Raw genomic sequence first — 22,250 nt, forward strand, 5'->3', positions numbered from 1 at the left:
ACTTTTTGAAATATCATCCTATACCATACATCATTTTTGGCCCCATCTCTCAATGGTGAAGAATCGCTGAAATTCTCATATCCGGATTTTCACCAAATTCTAATGAGTTTGTCCTCGTCACACACCCGACCTGACCACCAAATTTTGTCCGAATCCATCCATAACTTTTTGAGATATCGTGCACAAACAAACATGGGTGAAAACATAACCTGCATCCACCTTCAGTGGCAGAGGTAATGAGGCACCAGCCAGTGATACCAGTTATTCTTACAATAAACACAAGTGAGGTGAAAAAAAAAACAATTTACAAAAGTTTAAGTTTACAAATATATATATATATATATATATATATATATATATATATATATATATATATATATATATATATATATATATATATATATATATATATATATAAAAGCTGATTCAAAAGTACCAGCTGTTACTTCTGCAGATTTCAAAAGAACTATTACAAGTTTTCACACTTCCATAAAAGTCCACTGCTGTACATACAATCAACAACAATAAAATGAAATGGATGATCAACCACCCTCTTGATTTCCCCCCCCTTACTCACACCCCAAGGCTAAACTCTACTTTTTTGAGTTGTATCAAATCATATCCAAGCGTCTCTGCATTTGTATTGTGCAGTGTTTAAAAAAATAATAATAATAATAAAAAAAGACAAGAAGGTGATCCGTAGCCCCAACCAGCTTTCTTGTAAAGTTTACTAGCAGGGGTACCCAGCGTTTCCCGGTGCTGTTCGAATCCTGTTGGCATTTTGAAGAAATTGAATGTTGGGTTTTTTTTTGTGGGGACCTAAAACACTTGCCTTGCCCCACTAAGGAATGAGGTCAGGGATCATTTAATATTACCTTTGACATAGATACAAAGGCTTAGGAACCAACAACTTTTTCTTTTCAAATTTATTAAAAAAAAAAAAGTTTTACCGAAAACATTCCCCAGCACTGAGAGTTTGATGAAAAGCCATTTGGCAATCTCTGAGAAAAATGGCGGCACAGACAGACATACAGACAGACAGACATCTCTCTGTACTTTAGATATGTAGATAGTTTATACAGTGCCTTCAGAAAGTATTCACACCCCTTGATTTTTTGTCACATCTTGTTGCGTTACAGCATGAATTTAAAAAAAATGATTAAATTTAATGTTTTTGTCACCAATCGACACAAAATACCCAATAATGACAAAGTGAAAACATGTTTTCAGAAAATTTTACAAATTAATTGAAAATCTGAAATGTCTTGCATCAATAAGTATTGAAGCCCCTGAATCAGCTTTCAGTCTTCTTGGGTAAGTCCGTATCAGCTTTGCACATCTGGATCTGGGGATTTCCTCCCATTCTTCCTTGCATATTTGCTCAAGCTCTGTCTGGTTAGATGTGGAGCGTCGGTGAACAACAATCTTCAAGTCTTTCCACAGATTCTCACTGGGATTCAAATCTGGGCTTTGGCTGGGCCACTCAAGGACTTTCACGTCCAATTTTCGTCTCATTGGAGAACAGAATATTTTGCCTCGTGCTCTCAGAATCTTCTACGTGCCTTTTGACAAACTCCAGGCACGCTGTCATGTGCCTTTTTCTCAGGAGTGACTTCCGTCTGGCCATTCTCCCATAAAGCCTAGATTTGTGAAGTGCTGCACAGATTGTTGGCCTTCCAGCAGGTTCTCTCATCTCAGCCAATGCTGTAGTTCTGGCAGAGTGGTCATTGGGTTCTTAGTCACCTACCTGCCCAAGGTTCTTTTTGCCGGGTTGCTCAGTTTGGTTGGACGGCCAGCTCGAGAAAGAGTCTGGGGAGTTCCATATTCTTTCCATTTTCTGGTGATGGAACTCACTGTGCTCTAAGGAACTTTCAACACTCCAGAAATTGTTTTATACTCTTCCCCACATCTATGCCTCCTCACATTGCTATATCGGAGATCTACGGACAGTTCCTTGGACTTCATGGGAGAATGTCTGCTCTGACATGCACTGTCAACTGTGGGACCTTATATAGAGGTGTGTTTCTTCATAAATCGTGTCCAATCAATAGATTTGGCCACAGGTGGACCCCAATCACGTTGTGGAGACGTCTCAAGGTTGATCAAAGGAAATTGGATGCACCTGAGCTTAATTTGGAGTGTCATACCAAAGGGATGAATACTCAAGACATTTCAGTTTTTCATTCTTCATTAATTTGTGAAAATTTCTCAAAACATGTTTTCACTCTGTCATTATGGGGTATTTTGGTGTGGATCGGTGACAAAAATTTATATTTAATCCATTTTAAATTCAGGCTGAAACACAATATGTGAAAAAGTCAAGGGGTGTGAATACTCTGAAGGCACTGTGTGTCAATTTTAAATGCCACATGATGGGGCCAAGAAGGTCATAGGTATTGGAGGCCACACTACCTAAGTGGGAGCCACATCTCCCTCTGTGTCAATTTGAGCACGAAGCCAAGTTACAATTTAAATAATGGAGTGATTTGGTGGCCAAACTAGTACATACGAAGGACAGACATCACCACAATGTCTGGATACAAAACACTGCAAATGCGGCCCAAAGAAAATGGGCAACAATAAAACCACTGAAGCAAACTTTAACCTTTCTCTTATCCTTAATCTTATCTTGTACAACACTCACTGAACAAGACTAACAGCAGGATGCAAGAGCTCTTCATCATCACAGTGTATGTGGAAGCCAACAGTATCGAGAACTCCGCAGGAATGGAGCAAATCAAATTATCATGAGCAGTGAAAGTGTGGCTGGCAGCTGCGCCAATGACTGCATCCAAATGATGGTAGAGGAAACATGCTCAATGAAGATCATAAGATAAGAAACAGCATGAGGGTTTCAGCAGATCATGTCCAGATTTTCATCATTTTCAAACCACATTGGGCAGGAAGGCGGAAGCACAAGCATGGTGGAAGAATGATATATATACCACATGGCCAAAAGTATGTGGACACCTGCTCATCCACCATCTCATTCCAAAATCATGGGCATTAATATGGAGTTGGTCCCCCCCCCCCCTTTTTGCTGCTATAACAGCCTCCATTCTTCTGGGAGGCTTTCCACGAGATGTTGGAACATTGCTGCAGGGATTTGCTTCCATTTAGCCACAAGAACATTAGTGAGGTCAGGCACTGATGTTGGGCGATTAGGTCTTGCTCGCAGTCTGCGTTCCAATTCATCCCAAATGTGTTCGATGGAGTTGAAGTCAGGGCTCTGTGCAGGCCAGTCAAGTTCTTCCACACCGATCTCGACAAACCATTTCTGTGTGGACCTCGCCACGCTGAAACAGGAAAGGGCCTTCCCCAAACAATTGCCACAAAGTTGGAAGCACAGAATCATCTAGAATGCCATTGTATGCTGTAGCATTAAGATTTCCCATCACTGGAACTAAGGAGCCTCACCTAAACCATGAAAAACAGCCCCAGACCATGATTCCTCCTCCACCAAACTTTACAGTTGGCACTATGCATTCAGGCAGGTGGCGTTCTCCTGGCATCTGCCAAATGCACATTCGTCCAACAGACTGCCAGAAGGTGAAACAGGATTCATCACTTTAGCCCACGCTTGGCATTGCGCATGGTGATCTTAGGCTTGTGTGTGGCTGTTTTAGGCCATGGAGTGGTAGGCAATTGGTAGGCCATGGAAATCAATTTCATGAAGCTTTCGACAAACAGCGTTTGTGCTGACGTTACTTCCAGAGGCAGTTTGGAACTCGCGAGCGAGTGCTGTAACCGACAGACGATTTTCCCGTGCTACTCGCTTCAGCAGTCCCGTTCTGTGAGCTTGTTTGGCCTACCGCTTCGCGGCTTAGCTGTTGTTGCTCCTCAACCTTCCCATTTCACAATAACAGCACTTACAGTTGACCGGGGCAGCTCTAGCAGGGCAGAAATTTGATGAACTGACTTGTTGGAAAGGTGGCATCCTACAGTGCCACGTTGAAAGTGACTGAGCTCTTCAGTACGGCCCATTTTACTGCCAATGTTTGTCTATGGAGATTGCATGACTGTGTGCTTGATTTTATACACTTGTCAGCAATGGGTGTAGCTGAAATAGCCAAATCCACAAATTAGAAGGGGTGTCCGCATACTTTTGGCCATGTAGTGTATTTACTCATCAGTAAGATGGTGGCACCAACCAATCAACCTTTGCACTATTCCCTATCTCCTTTTATACACCACTGCCCAAAGTACACTTTTTTTTCCCAGAACCTTAATTTGGGTCTCAGGCCTGTGGCGCTGTCCATCAAGTTAATGTTGACCCAGCCGATGGGCGTCATCAGTTTTTGATGAGACTGCAAAGTTAACCCACTCTTATGGCATTGCTCCAGAAATGTCAGTGCCATGGAAAGTAGTGAGCTAGGTGTGCTTGGCCTTGTGTTGAACCAAATTCCTATTTGCACTGGTTTTGTTTCTGCATCTTTGTCCATAGAGTCTATTAACGTAATATTTTACAAAACTATGCCTGAACACTGAGCCACGCAAATATTCTTAACCTTGTAACTTATAAAGAAACAACACATCAAAAAACGATTTTGTATTCTACCAAACAAAGTTGTCGTTTCGTATGGAGCCGATGACTGCTGGTTGCATCATTTTCTGGAAGCGCGGCTGTGCTGCTGATGCAGTGCTTGTCTCAAGTAAGCTGGTACTCATTTTGCCAACCTCGCAGGATGACAGGCTGAGTCCTCCCTTCTGGTGTTATTTCAATGGAATGACGGGTTTGAACTCAAGACCCAAATATCTTAAGACAGTCACCTTAACCCTTAAACCAGTACCAGGCTTATCAAATGAAGTAAACAAGTATTGAAAAGTAATTAAATAAAAAACGTTTTCAAAACAATAGGAATACAAGTAGAATTTAGTTATTTCTTCATTGACACTTAAAAAGCAGCAATTTAAACAATACTTAGCCTACCACCCTCTTTCCATTGGCTATACTCGAGCAAAATAAGTATGCCTGTCTATTATCCGCACTGTTTGGAAGGACTAAAGAACATGCAGCCAAAGGGCTGACCAGCAGAATGCTGCCCTCGTCACCTCACCAATACAGCATGCGACTCACCATAAGGAATTCTCAGAATCTTGGGAATGCCAACGCAAGGGAATTCTTTTTGGAAGAGCCACACAGTTGGTGTAGAAAAATCGATTTTCAAAACACTGAATTTAAATACAGTACTTATTTACCTTGCTTTCGATCTCTAATCCCCAAGGAAGAGATGTGCAGATGCTTGTATTTACGAGACAGCATCAGAAAGAACATGCCAACAAAGCATCAAACAAAAATACATCATGTCTTTTAAAGAGCCTCCAATATGTTCATTTTAACTGGTGAGCTAATGACCTTTTGATCACGTGTCTACCACTATTGAAAGTTCTCTCTTTATAGATAAAAGCTGAAGCTGATGGAAAAGCTGGATGACAAATGATGGAAATAAAAGAGAGAGTGAAATGGGCAAATTAGTTTACAAACACAAGAGACCAAATGAATAAACAGCACACATCACGTGCAGTTATTCCAGGATAACTTGACAGCAGTGTAGTCAAGGCATGGCATGGTCCACACACTGTTGTTGAAATTCAAACATCGTTAATTAAAAATAAAATTTCTACAGTAGAAAGAAAAAGTACAACAAAAAGGCAGTCTGTGTGTCTGTGTGTCTCCTCCATAACTCCAAAACCATGAAACAGAGCGGCCTGAAACTTTGCAAGCATACTAATGGAACTCAAAGGGAGTGATTGAATGAAAATTGGGTATTTGGGTTAATTTAAACACCTCTTTTCAAGATAATCAAATCCTTATCAAATTATCCTTTAGGAAGCATCCTTGGTCACCTCGCTGTTCCTCGATAGAGTCTTCATTCGGTATTTCTTTTTGGCTTGCATAACAATTCCATGACTTGGAATAGGCCGCAACAATTTCTTAATGATAAAGTTTTTGTTTTTGTTTTTCCACTCTCCTCACTCATATTATCGAATCCCTGTTCATCATACCTACAAATCGCTGGGCACATTGCAATGCTTATAAATGCCCAGAGACGCCAGTGTTTGTGGCTTCATTTCATTTCCGCACACGAAATAACCTCAAGATTCTCTTAAACTAAGCCAAAATACAAAATTCAAGCTCCAGAATGGAACTCAGCAGCAATTCCAACTGCTAAAAAAAAAATTTTTGATGTGTTCATTTGTCTAATTGGGAAATACTTTGACATTTCTGGCGTCTTTGAGAGGTGCTTAATATGACAGATCGGCAATCACCAATTGTTTGTCAAGCCTGCAGTTCCTTATCAACCGATTCATTGGAGTGCTAAAGCCACTTGGCGAGCATTCTACAATATTCGCACCGTCAATGAATACTCCATATGGATTAACTTGAAAAAAGTTCAGGGGCCACTCGCCTACGTTTGGCCCTGCATTTTTCTGCAGTGCGTCGGGCGGTGGCTGGTTCACTGAAAATGAGCAATTTTATTTTCCACCACATTTCCCCTTTTTGTACAATCTTTTTTCATTATACAACCCATCACTTCAACAGAGATAAATACATATTAAAAAAAAAATTTACCATTTCATTTTTAGAAGTTTCTTCAATTGTTTCATTGGAGTGCTTGGTTAAGCCACTTGGCGAGCCATCTTCAAGCTTCGATGGCGATCTCTCTCTATCGAATGCAGCCTGTGGCTGCTGGTTGCATCATTGGTTGGGACGCGGCTCTGCCGCTGATGCAGTGTCCCCCTTACCAGTACACTGGTACTCATTTGCCGACCTCGGTAGGATGACAGGCTGAGTCAACCTCCTGGTGTATTTTAATTCAGCAGCCAACGGGGCTTGAACTCAGGACCCCAGGATCCCAAGCCGCCACCCTAACCACAAAGCCAACACCAGGCTTCGATGGCGATACCGCTGTTTGATACCGGAGTTAGGAAGGCAAAATACATTCGATCATTACTATGAGTAAAAATGTTTAGTTGTTACAAAGGAATGACTCGGCACATCATGGCAGGATAGCCGAAACGCATACTCGTTCCAAGCTGTCTAGCTGAGAAGTACACATGCTCGCTCCAAGCTGTCCAGTCTGGGTTCAAATCACGCCCCAGCTATAAACTGCCATCCCGGTGTTTCACAGGCAGGGTGATTCATCAATGTATGTGCAGTCTCTTGGATAGATGTTGAACTGGGCATCACATCTGCCAGAATATATATATATATATATATATATATATATATATATATATATATATATATATATATATATATATATATATTCTCTCTGTTTGTCTGTCTGTCTCTCTCTCTCCCCCCTCTCTCTCAATATCCCCGTCAGCTGAGCGACGAGTTGTATTTGCTCGTCAGTAATAAATCAAGACGATACAATCGCAAACAAAAAACAGCAATCGGACAACCTCACCAACTACTACATTTCAATTCGTCAAAAACCCAGCATTCCCAGAAACAGATCAATCATAAAAAGGCTGAATAAATTGAAGCTCCATCACCTTCACCTTTTAATCAGTTAGATATGATCATTTTTAAAAGCCAAAAATTCCAATTCTACAGCACCAGACATCTCAAAAATCTAACTGAAACACCGAGGCCCTATAGCCATTAATGCACTTCTGTAGAACTGGAGATTTTGCACGCTGCATCAAATTTTCATACTATAATGGAGAAGCGTGTATTTAACAACATGCCAATATGCTTACATGTTTTAAGAGAGAGATTACAATATCAGATCGGACAAACAATGCTCATGCCATACGCAGGAAGCAATGCACTTGGCCAGCACACAGTGCAAGTCATTCGCTACTACAACACAGTACTTTAGTGTCCACAATTAAAATGTTAAATATACTTTGTTATTTGAAGCCGATTTCAAAAGCAAATAAACTACAATGTTTCCCGTAACCTACAAGCTTGTTAAAGCAGGTCTTAAAGCACCGTCTGTCCGGGCCGCTCACAATAAAATATTGAAAGCTGGTACAAGCAGAAGTCTCGTACCAGCTTGTGGAGAGGACAATGCAGTGGCCAGAGATTAGAATGAATAAAAATATCCAATGCTCCAGGAGACCATGAATTTTAAGGTCCACAGAATCAGAAATTAAAAATATATATTTTGACATGATGATATTGTGGTTATGTCTAATCATTTTTTGAGGTGTTAAAGTTAAAAAAATAAAAAAAAACAAAAAAAAAAAGCCAACCTGGCTGGTACCACCCATAAACATTCCAAAAAAGCTCCATGGTCATTTCATCCTGTGACGTCATCACGAATTTGATTTTCTAAGCAAACAAAGAATAATGGTCGCACAACTCAATTTAGACTCGTCAAAAAGTGAAATTGATGAATAATTTTCTGAACAAGAACCCTCATATTATGACGAGAGTCAAAATCATGAAAAAGGTGGTCAGACCGTAGATGTATGAACCCGAGGTGGAAATTGCGGATGACATAATTCATAAAATACCTGGCGTTCACAACAAATCGGGACGATATTGAATAAAGACTTGGTAATAACAACTGATAAATGGTAAATAAGAGAGCAAGAACGTGGTAAATGTGGAGTTTAGTGGTATTTTGATGAAACACATCTCTGTAATTCTTGTAGTAATGAGAAATTCACTCATTTAAAAACAAAAGGGTATACAATTGTTGACATTAGTGTCACGGCTTATTACCATACTGAATCCTCACAAGATACACATATATGTAGTGAGTGAGCGAGTGATGTAGAACAGTTTAATCAACAATGATTGAACATAACTGTATAACCACCGTGGTAACAGTATGCCACTTACCCTCGGTTTCTGGAACATTTGTACTTTTTCTTCTTTTCCATGTGATTAAAATTATCTCGCATCTTCATGGGGATAGCGTTGGCTTTCAATCGCTTCAATTATTTTTTTTTCAGTAGATGTCACAATTACGGTGTTTCTATGTATAAAGCGTGTGTTGGCCGCACATAAACACAAGTCCAGAAGCAAAAGTGACCTGAAGAAGACGTAGCAGATCACGTGATAATGACCTAATCTCATTGCCGTATTTTGGAGGTAGGGGCAATTGAACGTACAAGGAAACCCCAAAAAAAACATTAAAATGTTCGTTCAAAGATATTTATTCAAGAAAGAAAACGATTAAGCCATATTTATTTATTCACCCTTTGAACCCTAGCGGCCATTTTACCAGCCGCTATTCAAACCTCCATATACCCGAGCAGCAAGATTTTTCTTCAGGGAGCCCAGGGTGGGAGAGCCAAAAGTCCAAGGAGCTCAGGGTTCAAAAAGAGTTAAACCAAACATGAATTTTTGATTCTGTGAATTTTTTTATCTCTGCATTCAATTAACTATTGCTTTGTTGTGCTTTACTGTACATTCCAGTTGTATTTTATTGGTTCAGTACGAGTTATACCAGGTTTGTAAAACCTTCAAGTCGATAATGGAGTGTTACGTTTGTGGGTGGGGAGAGGGGTGGAAGTGGGGTGAGATATTATTGTTATGAATCTGGAAGCCATTTTCACACAAACAGCCAGCAGTCCCTAAGCTTAGTTATTTCAATAAGCATGTGTATACTTAGATTCCTTCCTATGTTTAAAGGAGATTACATGTGTGCGCTGCGAAGTTTCTCTCGTTAGATTTTTGCAATACCCAACGCCAACAAATCAATCCTTCACTTCTTCGCACCATCGGCGCCATTGCCCACGTGCGTTCGACCACAGACGTGGGCAGAGGTTTCCTCACCTCAGAACACCGACTCCGCCCAGGAAAGGATGGGGTTCCCCCCTGTCCAATCACGGATGGCCAGCACATCACGTCACGAAACCCTGTCCAATCAGGGCAAAGATTACCTCAGAGCTCTGACTCCACCCCAGAAAGGCAGGGGTTTCCCCCTGGCCAATCAGAGGGGGACAAATATCACCCCACGAAACCCTGTCCAATCAGGACAAAGATTACCTCAGAGGACCGATCACCCCACCCGCCCAGGGGAGGGATAAGAATCGCCGTGCTTCCATTAGTGTTTGCTGGAGTTGGGTTGGAATTGTCGGAGAAGAAAGGGGTCGCCATTGCTCTTGGTGTGCGTAGTTGGTAGTCGTCGTTGCCGTGTCTCAAGCTGGTCCTCTGACTATTCCACAGCTGTCGACTTCCATCTCTCATTTTGTCAAGCAATAACCCAGAGTCCGAGCCAGGAATCTCCGCTGGCCCTCTGTGAGGAGCGACCCTGGCCCCCGCTATACCGTGTCTGGGCTCGCCGACGACCCAGAGTTTCACACCTGCAGTCGCGGGCCAAACCGCACGAGGCGGCCAGGTACCGACCAAACTCTGACCTCCAGCCTATCTATCCCCTTGGCTGTGAGGGTCAAAATAAAGATAATCCGGGTCCATTTCCTTTTGGTGTGTGTGTGTGTCTGTGGTGGCGCTGTCCTATAAATAGAATTGTTAAGTGCTTTTGCTCACTGTATATTGCCTGCATATAATAGTCGTAATAACTCTGCTCTGTGTCTCCCTTCCCGATTACTGTAAAATAAACCCCCCCATTAAATGTTCCAGTTCGTTGCCTGTCGTTTCTTTTATTGGCCTGGCATGGTTCGGGTTTGAGTTATAGTGAGGCCGTTTGTGCTGTAAGTTGTCATTGTGGCCGGCGCGGCTTTGGTAATTTCCACTCGGTTACTCCGGATCAGAGTCGATAACGACTCGGTTCGGACAAAGTCGGCCGAGGGTGTGGCTTGGGGTAGTTAAACAACGTGGGTACTTAGGTAAATTGGAATTAGACAATTAACCCTACCCCATGCCATTGAAATATTGGCGTCCATGGTCCACCAAGGGACCCGTGACCTTCGGAGTTATCCGAAGGTTGCGACCTACAATTCCGGTGTTCGGTGGGAGACGGCCCAACTGCTCTGTCTGGTGGTCGTCCTCGCCACCACAACAATATCACCCTAGAGCAGATAGGAATGTATAGAGTAGCATGGTCTGTGTATGAGTAGTTAGCCAATCTCGATGTAATAATTAGACACGTCAGCTTAAGGAATGTCTTGTTTGTATGTGCACCATACAGGGGATGGTGCATGGTAATAATTAGTTAGGGATTATGGAAAAGGAATTGTGTGTTTAAACCCCCTATGAAAACCTTTCCCAGGAGCAAGAGAGGAATAGAGGGGCATGGTGTTGCTTGGGGAGAAGAGGGAGGAGTGAACAAGGGAGTGGTTGGTCTGAGGAGAATGGAAAGCACAACGGAGAGAAAGAGTCTGAGGAGAAAAGGCTGCTGAGGAGAACGAGGGCTGAGAGAGCCAACTCGAGGGAGGAAAAATAATGCGGAGGAGAGCTCTAAGAGGATCATCCTGTTTTGCCTACCTTTGCACTGTCCTGTGCTGTGCTTGTTTGTCTGCCTGCTACCTGTCACCCATCATCCTGCCCATTGTCCTCATTGCCTGCTCGTGGCTGCCCATGCTTCCACCCGCAACCACCAGAGCAGAGTCACCTGGTTTTGTCTCTTTCCCGTCTGTGATTAAATCTGATATGTGGCACCACAAGTTTTATTCACATTGTATGTAATTATTTATTCATTGCATTTCTTTCATTTCCATCCCAACCCGCTGTCGTCTGTCACGATTCCAACATTCCTTGGTGGTTCTTTTTATTTGCTTGTGGTTCGGGAAATAAACCCATTGGTTTTTACAAGAGTTAAGGTTCTCGTGTTTCTCCTCATGACCTGCGTGTGCATTGTCACCATAATTTGAAACATCTCCACAGGAGCTAAAACCGTTCAGTACATCACAGGATTTTAACCTCCTGCCATGACGAGCTTGACGTCAGTCGAGCCAATGACGCTACAGTATGTTTTGATTCCTGTTTCTCTTCAATTCCGGTTACAATGGAAGTTATTTTCTCCTTATGTAAACATTCGCTGGGTTTCACATGGTTAAAAATCGGTGAGAATGTCATGCCTCTTGTGCCCGTTCCACAAATTAAAAATGTACAAACACCGTTTTCATGTCGCTCAACGTGAAAATTTCCACCTCTACAGTAACTAAAATATCCAACCACTCTTGGACATTGGACACAATAAAATTCCCTCGATATGGAAAAAACGCAATTGTACCAAAACTGAAACCTAACAAACCTCTGAACAACCCAGAATCATAATCAGCCTATTTCTCTCCATACACCCAAGCAAAATACTGGAAAGGCTCATCTATCTATAATTCCAGAAGTGTGTGTGTGTGTGTGTGTGTGTGTGTGTGTGTGTGTGTGTGTGTGTGTGTGTGTGTGTGTGTGTGTGTGTGTGTGTGTGTGTGTGTGTGTGTGTGTGTGTGTGTGTGTGTGTGTGTGTGTGTGTGTGTGTGTGTGTGTCCACTGTTTCTCAACAACCACTGGTCCGATCTAATTGAAACTTGCCAGGTATATTGCTGGGGACCTGAGTATGTGCCTTTTCAAGGTTTGATATTAATCGGACAAGTGCTTCCCAAGTTCAGGGGTTTCCTTAGAAGACGGTTACCGGCGACCCGCAGCCATCTACTCAGAGAAAAAATGTCAAAAGGTCGCTGCCTACTTACTTCAGAGGCAATTTTTCGATTTTTTTTATTTTTATTTTGTCACCACGAAATCTCTACATCCCCCTGTTTTGACATCCGAGAAATGGAATATGGTTTCCTTAATGAATGCTAGTTCATCTACACTATTATTATGTCACACTTACTTCAGATTGCTCACTGTACTCCACTATGTGCAGTATCATCTCCCTATTAAGAACCAAGGTATGGCCCAAATGTTGCTAAAATGACTCTTTAAAAGTGCTTAGATACTCCATCTTCCAGACACCTTGGTGTGCCCTAAACCATGGCCTTAAATTAATGAACTCTGTTTAAAAGCTGCTTGAACTAACTAAACAGTATAGCTGAATTTCAGTCAACTAGTCAGTCAGTCATTATGTTAATGCAACTACATCCAGTACAGGCCTAACCACTTGTTTTTGTGGAGTTTTCCACCCCAACAGCATGATAATATGAGAACTATTTCATGTCAGAAATCATGCTAGAATGCACCTCCAGCCATCTAGGATCTTCTGGCTTCCAGGGCCCTAAGTTGGCCCTGGACCCCGGCCATACAGCTGCGCTCTCTTTGCTTGCGGTGATGGTAACCTGCTAATTTTTAATGGTAGCCTCCTACTCCAAGAAATAAGGAAACCCCTGCAAGTTATGGCCATTTATTTACCAACCAATGACAGGACACATTGCTGCGTAGGCGTGGCCGATGCGCCATTTAGTTACCAATCACAGGACACGTTGCTGCGTAGGCGTGGCCGTTGGGGAAGAGATCCTCAGCCGCGTTCCCCATTACGGGTTACAACGTACGGACTTCCGGATAGTGATGACACTGTATTCTAATAATTTCTCGATTTCTTATGCGCATTTATAGATAAACACAATGCCCCAATCCAGTCGTCGTTTATGAGAGCGAAGGAACGGGCTGTTATGTGTAGTTGTTTGAAAGTTTGTTTTTTTTTCACGTATGGCCACGCACGTACAGGCACGTGAGAGCGAAGGAACGGCCTGTGTATTTGTTTCTGGCACGCGGTTTGAAAGTTTTTTATTTTTTTTTATTTATTTTTTTTTTTTTGGGGCATGGGCGGGCACGCACGTATGAGTATGCGAGAGCGAAGGAACGGCCTGTGTAGTTGTTTCTAGCACGCAGTTTGAAAGTTTTTTTTTTCTTTCTTTTTGCACGTATGGCCACACACGTACTAGTCTTAAATAAAATCTCCCTTTTATTCCTCCAACCCCATCACAGCATGGTTTTCGTCCACTACACTCAACAACCACTCATCTCTATCTTAACACAATACATTCCAGACAGTTTTCACAAAAAAACTCCCTCTGAGAACTGTCCTCACGGCAATAATCATGAATAAATCTATTAACACTGTACCCCACGATGTTCTCATAGAAAATATCCTCAACACCAACAATAAGAAAGGGCAAGCAAGCTTTTTGTCTCAAAATTAAGCTCAAAATGAACAATTACCACATCCTCTCTTCCTTCAGACTTCTACATAACGGCACCCCACAGGACTCCATACTATCTCCCACTCATTAAATTTATTCCTCCCTGACCTTCCAACCCCTCAATCTGATTCACTACTTCTATCAGACATGCAGATGAACCATTTCCTCAAAACATTCTAATTTTGTCCAGGCTACAAACACCCTTCAGCAATATCTCTACAATAATGAAAACTGCCTCAAACTGAACTGCAGGAATGCATGTCCACCCAAATCTTTTGTCACCCTTCTCACTCCAAACAGACATGAATCAAATGCACATCCAACCCTTTTACCCTTTTCAATAACAACTTCTCAAAAGACAAACATTACTGGGTATTCTCCTTGGATACCCAAATGACCTTTACAAAACACACAAATCAACTCACTGCCAAGGCTAACAGAAAATCAACACACAAAAAAAAACAACTCACTAATACAACCTTTGGACAACACAAAGAATCACATCAAACAACCTTCAAAGTTGAAACAGTTCATCTGGAGTAGGATCAAGTATACCAGCCCTAGTTGGGCCACCACTCCTTCAAACCATAATACAAAAACTTCAAAAACTACAAAACAAAGCTTACACAAGATCTACAAACAAATCACACATGACCACCCATCCTCCAACCCAACAACATATGAAACTGTTCACTATTATGTGTATGTGTATGTGTATGTGTATGTGTATGTTCTCCAAAACTATAAAACCTAGCAGCCTGAAACTTTGCATGCATACGAAGAAAACTCCAGGAAGTGCATGACTGAAAAATTGGGTATTTGGGGTAATTAAAATTCCCCTTTTGAAGATGATTAACGGCCTTATTTAATTATATCCTTCATCAGGCGATCTTCGGCCACCCCGCTCTCTGGGGTCTGAAGACATTTACTGGGTAACCTCGCTGGGGTCTGAAGGCATTTACTGGGTAACCTCGCTGGGGTCTGAAGCCGCCATGTTTTTTGGCCTGCTCAACCATACCTTGACATGGAACAGGCCACAACGATTTCTTAACGATAGTCCCCCCCACTTTCCTCACATATACCATCGAATGCCGGATCATCATAGCTACGAATCGCTGTATACATCGTTTTTGTCAGTACGATAGTTTTCAAATTAGGAGCTTGGAGCGATTTCATGCATGATGTGATATGATTTTCCACGATCTACTCTCATGGACTAATTAAAATATATCATCGAAATATTATTAGGATTTTGAAGATCGGATATCGTCCGGACTAAATACGTGTCGAAATAACGAGTCTTATTACCAAGCCGATATACCTATTTACTTTAAGCAAGCAATGCTATGTTCCCTCCTCCATACCTACACAAGAAAATGAAATTCCCAAATCATGAAAGTTATCCTTTTCTACTGTTTGGAGAATTTTATTGAGTGAAAAAAAAATTAGGAATGTGCCAAAATGAATTAGCTTCATTGAGCTGCATGATTTAATGCATTCACTGCTAGACCTCATAACTTGTCTCCCAGAGGGACTGCTTATCCATAGTGTTTGCTAGATCTGTGTCTATATTTTCGGAGGTTTCGCGAGGAATCAGGGAATCAATGCAAATCTGGTAAAAAAAAAAAAGTTTTAAAATGAAGTTAGAACGTTTGCACGGACCCCGAACAGAGGTACCATGTGACATGTGCATAGACGAGCAAGCAAGATGGCAGATTATCTGCAATGTTAATTTCACGGGCGATTGAACTTTGCGATGTCTCCAGGGTTGTTCTGCATTCAACTGCAACTTTTTGTGGATAAAATAATCATTTGAACAAATTCATTTTATTTCAGTAACTGCTGCATGCACCGTGACCGGCTTCAAAGTTAAATGGATCCCATATGATATGCAGCGACAGCCTGGCCAACCATTTAATTGGAGTGCTTGCACGAGTGCTGAAACCATTCACTAAACGCCTTACAGTCGATAGCGGTGCCATGCTATGTCCTTCTGAGCGAATCGTTCACTCACTGCTGAAATTTTTGCCGGCCATGTTGCCCTGAGCGAGCGGCCCGTGCTCCGTCGCCCTGAGCGAGCGGCCCGTGCTCCGTCGCCCCATTCTCACTTGGAAAGCGCAGCCAAAGATGCCATGCTATGTTAAGTGTTAAGTGTTAAGTGTTAAGTGTTAAGTGTTAAGTTAAGTGTTAAGCTCCATGTTAAGTGCAGAGCTCTGCTGCGTGGGTCGTCCAGGAGATATTGTTGGCATCTTCGTGACTGTGAACTCGCGTGGGCGGTGCTGGCAATGGAGGAATTGGGTGTGCACCAATGGGCGTGCCACAAATCCCGGTCACAATGCCGAGCGACTCTCATGATCTGCACCAAAGCCCCACCCCGCCAAGCAGCTATTTAAGCAGTATGTTCCAGATGCGTGAGGGGAGGATCTTTAGCTTGATCAGCAGTACAATGCGAAGGGCGGGTCAGAGCTGGTGAAACAGAGCGGGAGTGGTGGGACGGAGCGATGGATGAGCGAGCGATTCAGGTAACGTGCAGGGTGCATTCATTGAGGCCAGGCCAATTAACACCTCACGCATTAAGCTAATCTAATGTCTCCTCACACATTCTTTCTCTTTTCCGTCTCGTCTATTGTGGATGCAAGTCCTGAAGGGCTGTTCTTTACGGAGTGGCCTAACTGACACGCATCTCTTTCCAGTTTCCTCCTTGCAACTCACCCGCACCTCTTAATTACACACCTTAGACACCAACCAGTATTCCTCCTTTTTACCCTCCCACAGCGAATGAGCAGCGTGGGCTCGTCAACCCCGCTCGGTGAGCTAAAAAGGTTGCAACCACCTCACACTGCTCTATCTTTCTTGCTATTCTACCTTTCAGCAGAATGATCCTGATGGCACCTGGATGGTTAGTTTAAGCAAGAGTGTCTAAGCTAAATGGTATCGGTGTAGTTCTGCTCTTTGTCTCTTCGCATGAATGTGTCACTGTACGTCTTTTGCTGCACCACATGAATATTGCATGTCCCTGCTGTATGTATATAAATCCCTTGCCCTTGTCTTCACTGTGCCAAATGCTTTTCCTCACACTTTCTTTATAAATAAACTATATGTAAATGCAATTCAGCCAGCTCGTAGTGTCCTTTCCTACATTGGTCCAACATAGCCAAGAGCTCCAACCCACACTAAATTCAAGATAATCTCCCCTCAGATGGAAAAAAATTCATCATGATGTAACAGTTTCATGTTTAGTGTCATTTTGTAACTAAAAAGTCAAAGTTATGATTCTGTAAGGGGAAATCACAAATTATGCACATTAACGATGAAATTAGTGACTTAATTTTCATAAAATTTGAATAAAGGTGTTACGCATGGGACAACTTGAAATAATTTTGAAAAATAAACAAATAAACAAAAAAAACAAATCTGAAATCTACAGCTATATGTAGTCAAGTACAATACGAATCAGTCTTCACAAGTTGACAGAGTAAGGGAAAGCCTTGGTAAGTGTGAAGAAGGCACTACCTCAACAAAGGGAACAGAGAACTGTACGTCAGACACTCAGAAAGATGCCACGACTGTCAAATTCATGAGAAATTTTCGAAATCTTTTAAGACAAAATTCAGTTTTACCGCTGAACCGGAATATGTTGGTGCTGTTGGATCAGTGGTCCAAGTACTATAAACACCAATTGTAAACAGTCGAGATTCATGTTTCTTGAGGAAATTGAAGTTACAAAGCGAGATGTTCATGAATATGTCTGAGCTACAAAAAGAGTGTGTTGCCTTCTGCTTGATCAGCAAATGCACAGTATTTGTTTTCCCCCAGGAGACGTGATTAATATTGCATTAAGTTTACGTTTGTTGGTGTGTGGGAGGGATCGCAAGCTGAACCTTCTCGCTGAAGTAAAGGAACTATTTTGTTTTCTTTTCATAGCAGTTTGAAACTTTACCATGTACTTACAACTGTCCATAAAGATGATGAGGAGGTTATATTGCATGAAATAAATCACTTAATAAAATAAAAGAACATGATTCAAAGTGAAATTATACAAAACAGTTGTGATACAAGACTTCATTTCATTATTTCCATGCTGCAACATCCATGGTTTTAAATTCAATGTTAAGTTTACAAGTCTTTGGTGTTTAAATTGTTGAAATTTTGATCAATAAAATGTTTTGTTAAGGATTCACCAGTTGTTTTCCCCCCAAACCGAAATAACACATGATTTGTGTGATACTTTGTGAGACATGAAAAAAGAAACACTTAATCACATGAGACCACGGGGTACAAAAGTCCAAAACGTAACACGTCCTTCATTAAAAGAACAAACACCAATTAAATATGGTACAAAAATAATCTCGTGTTCAACCTTTCTTCACACTACATATCAAGTAATACAAGAAAATAATTTAAGAGAATTTTTAACTTGAAAATTGTTTTTTAAAAAATCTGAAATTTTTTTGTGGTCCCATACATAACAAGGTACATTTTAATTATCTGACCAATTACAGTGCCTTCAGAAAGTATTCACACCCCTCAACTTTTATCCAAACTTTGTTGCGTTACAACCTGAATTTAAAAGGGATTCAATTTAATTTTTTTGTCACCGATCTACACAAAACTACCCGATAATGACAAAGTGAAAAAAAAATGTTAGAATTCTTTACAAAATAATGAAAAATAAAAAGCGGAAATGTCTCCTCAAGTCAACAAGTATTCAACCCCTTTGCTATGACACTCCAAATTGAGCTCAGGTGCATACAATTTCCTTTTCATCACCCGAGAGATGTCTCTACAACTTGACTGCAATCAACCTGGGGTCAATTCAATTGATTGGACATGATTTAGAAAGAAACACACCTTTCTAAAATAAGGTATGACATTTGACAGTGCATGTCAGAGCAGATACTCCACCATCAAGTCCAAGGAACTGTCCATACAACTCCCAGATAGAATTGAGGAGGCATAGATCTGGGGAAGGGTTTGAAGCAATTTCTGGAGTTTATAAATTTCCTTAGAGCACAGTCAGTGTGCTCCATCATTAGGAAACGTAAATAATATGGAACTACCCAGACTTTCTAGAGGAGACTGTCCAACCCAACTGAGCAAATGGGCAAGAAGGACCTTGGTCAGGGAGGTGACCAAGAACCCAATGACCATGTTGACAGAACGACAGAATTCCTTGGCCGAGATGGGAGAACCTGCTGGAAGGACAACAATCTCTGCAGTGCATCACAAATCTAGGCTTTGTGGGAGAGTGGCCAGACGGAAGCCACTCCTGAGAAAAAGGCACATGACAACATGCCTGGAGTTTGCAAAAAAGCACCTGAAAGACTCTGAGACCGACATTCCCCATACAACTTGACAGAGCTTGAGCAAATCTAAAAGGAAGAATGGAAGAAAATCCCCAAATCCAGATGTGCAAAGCTTGCATTACTGCAGTCTCCACCCCAATCACAACTGTACTCACCGCTAGTTAACTGGAAATCTGTCACTTGGGACTCACCGGCTGGACATACCCAAAAAGACTCGAAGCTGTATTCGCTGCCAAAGGGGCTTCTACAAAGTATTGACTCAGGGGAGTGATTACTTGCTGATGAAACACATTTCAGCTTTTCATTTTTAATTATTTTGCAAAAAATTGTAAATACATGTTTTCACCGTGTCATTATGGGGTATTTTGTGTAGATCAGTGACAAAAAAATTGAATATAATCAATTTTAAATTCAGGCTGTAACACAATAAAATGTGACAAATGTCTAGGGGTGTGAAAAAATTAGGAAGACACTGCATTTCAAAGTCAAATGTCATCATTTTTACTTACAGTATTTGTCTTACACATACCAAACAAGAAGATGAAAAAAAAAACATTGAATTCATAGTCCTTTCAGATAAATTTTGAGAGGATGAAAGTCTCTGAATGCCCCCATTCGTAACGCGCGTGATATCTTGACTGGCGCAGTCTGCATGTTTGTTAGCTGGGAAGTTTCACCCCACGGATTGACTCTACAAGTTAGCTGTTACGTACTTAGCAGCTGCACTCAGCTGCACCCGATTAAAAAAAGATAAGGCAAGTACGTATCGAGGGCACGAGCCCCCCTTGATACTGCCAATCCATTGGAAAGGTAACGCGTGTAATAGCGAGAACACTGCCAGGATTGGCGGTACCAATCGACATTCGTGATTGACGAGCAACCCGCTGGATCGCGGTGTTATCCGCCACTGGTGTCCTCAGGACCAGGCATTCGGGAGGAACCTGAGTGCTTCCCCTCATGGAGAACCTCAAACCCTGCCTCCCCAACAATATCATGGCAATGAAGCAACAAAAAGAAAAGAAGAGATTGAACACCTTGGAAAGGTGCTGTCTTGGCAGAATCAAAAGGTACCAGAAGAGCAACAAATGGATCTGACAGGAAAAATTTTTTGACATTGTGGTCAAAAAAAAAAGAAAAAAAAAAGATGAAATTTAACTGGGCTGGACAAGTAGCAAGAAGAATGGAAAACTGGCAAATAACAAGAGGATCAAAGATCAAAGATCAAATTGAAAATTTGACTGGAATAAAATGACCTGAAGTTGCATTGAATGCAAGAGAAAGGACAATGTTGAGGGAGGCCTTTGTCTTGCAGTGAACTAGATAAGCTGGTCAGATCAAGTCAAGAATGCACAACAGGAATATGAAGTGAAACCTATAAAGCTACTAGAATTACAGTACTTTCAAAATCACAATAAAATGCATCAAAGTCGCTTCACAATGCTCCAATCCAAGATGCTTCACAATGCCTTGAGCCTATCCATGAGTACTGTAATGCAATTACAAATTTCTCCACAAGGTCTTAATGTCCCACCAATTCATATAAAAATTATTGACGCCTTCAAATGGTATTTTGATTTGATATACCAAACCCTTTACAGAGCGTTGGTGCTGCTGAAACAGTTTCTTGCCAAATGCTATACTGGGTGGTTTGCCATTGCCTTTCTCGCATTATTTGTCCATGCCCTATCTTTTTAAATAGTGAGTATCAAGCAGGGAAGCAGCACATACCATTTAAGAAAAAAATTTTTAATCTTTGGTATGACTCAGCTGGGGTTCAAACCACCGACCTCCCAAACACAGAGTGGATGCTCTATTCCGCCAAGTCTTGTTAAAATGGAAGGGTCCTTCATATAATACATGAAATACAGGATCTCCATGGGCTCTAGAGGCTAGACAACATTTTACTCAACAGACTATTTCAAAGCATTAAATGAGAGAGACAAAAATACAAGAGAAGGGATCAAGGGATTAACTACAAGTGTAAACAATTCGTTCTTGTAACACACCAAACCTGCCCACCAAGTTTCGTCCAAATCCTTACATAACTTTTTGAGTTATCTTGCTCACAGCCAGACAGACAAATGGGTGAAAACATAACCACTGTCCACCTTCGGTGGTGCAGGTAACACATCATATGGTCAATGTTAAAGCCCATGGATATTGCTCCCTACCATCTACATGTAGATTCTACAAAATGGAAAACAGAAGGAAAACTATACAGTACTGTAGTTATGTTCAGTTTATAGGCTACATTCATTCAAAAGAAGTGGCGTCAGATTTCCAGTTAACTAGCCAGTGAGTACAGTTGTGATTGGGGTGGAGACTGCAGTTATGCAAGAATGTGACCTGAAAGGAACAAATGTACTCTTCAATCATTTCTTCCCCCAGGAAAACAAAGGTATCAGATATATTTATCTAAGCACTTTATTCCAACCACTTACAAGTTACAACCAACGAAAAAGACACTTAGAGAAGCATTGACAAAAATACATTTGGTTTGCAAAAGGATTTCTAAGGAGTGCACCTAAGTCTAAGTAGACACAAAAATGGCAGCAAATGCAGAGAAAAACTGAAAAAAATATAAAAAACAAGAATTCATAAAACACCTTTACTTACCCCACGTAGTCTTGAGAAAAAGGACATGGGAAGGGTCTTTACAACTCTTACCTTGCATTTCAGAGCATGATCTACATTTCCTATGAGCAGCCATTTTGTCTGAATCTCGATATTCCCCAACAATGAGAATGCGAGCGACAAATTTGATTGGTCGAGATGCTGGAAAATGGCATTATATTTTGTCCGAGGGATGCTAAACTTGAGGTTTTTGTAAGTGTGAAGAAGGCGATGTGTGTTCTACATTGTTCAAGTAGGTAATTCAATTAAAATAAAAAGGTTTTAAAATTTAAAGGATGTTGAAAAAAAAAAAAATAAATAAAAAAT

At 41.3% G+C, this 22,250-nt stretch overlaps 1 protein-coding gene across 6 annotated transcripts in view; it reads right to left on the bottom strand.

Annotated features, from left to right (window-relative positions):
• STIM1 (stromal interaction molecule 1) overlaps positions 1-22,250 on the bottom strand; it is an 86,551-nt gene that overhangs the window by 61,591 nt on the left and 2,710 nt on the right. The gene's annotated exons all lie outside the window — the stretch shown is intronic.

This window comes from Eptatretus burgeri, chromosome 6 (genome assembly GCF_056783735.1).
Source record: "Eptatretus burgeri isolate ZD-2024b chromosome 6, Ebu_testis_v1, whole genome shotgun sequence".
NCBI lineage: Eukaryota > Metazoa > Chordata > Myxini > Myxiniformes > Myxinidae > Eptatretus > Eptatretus burgeri.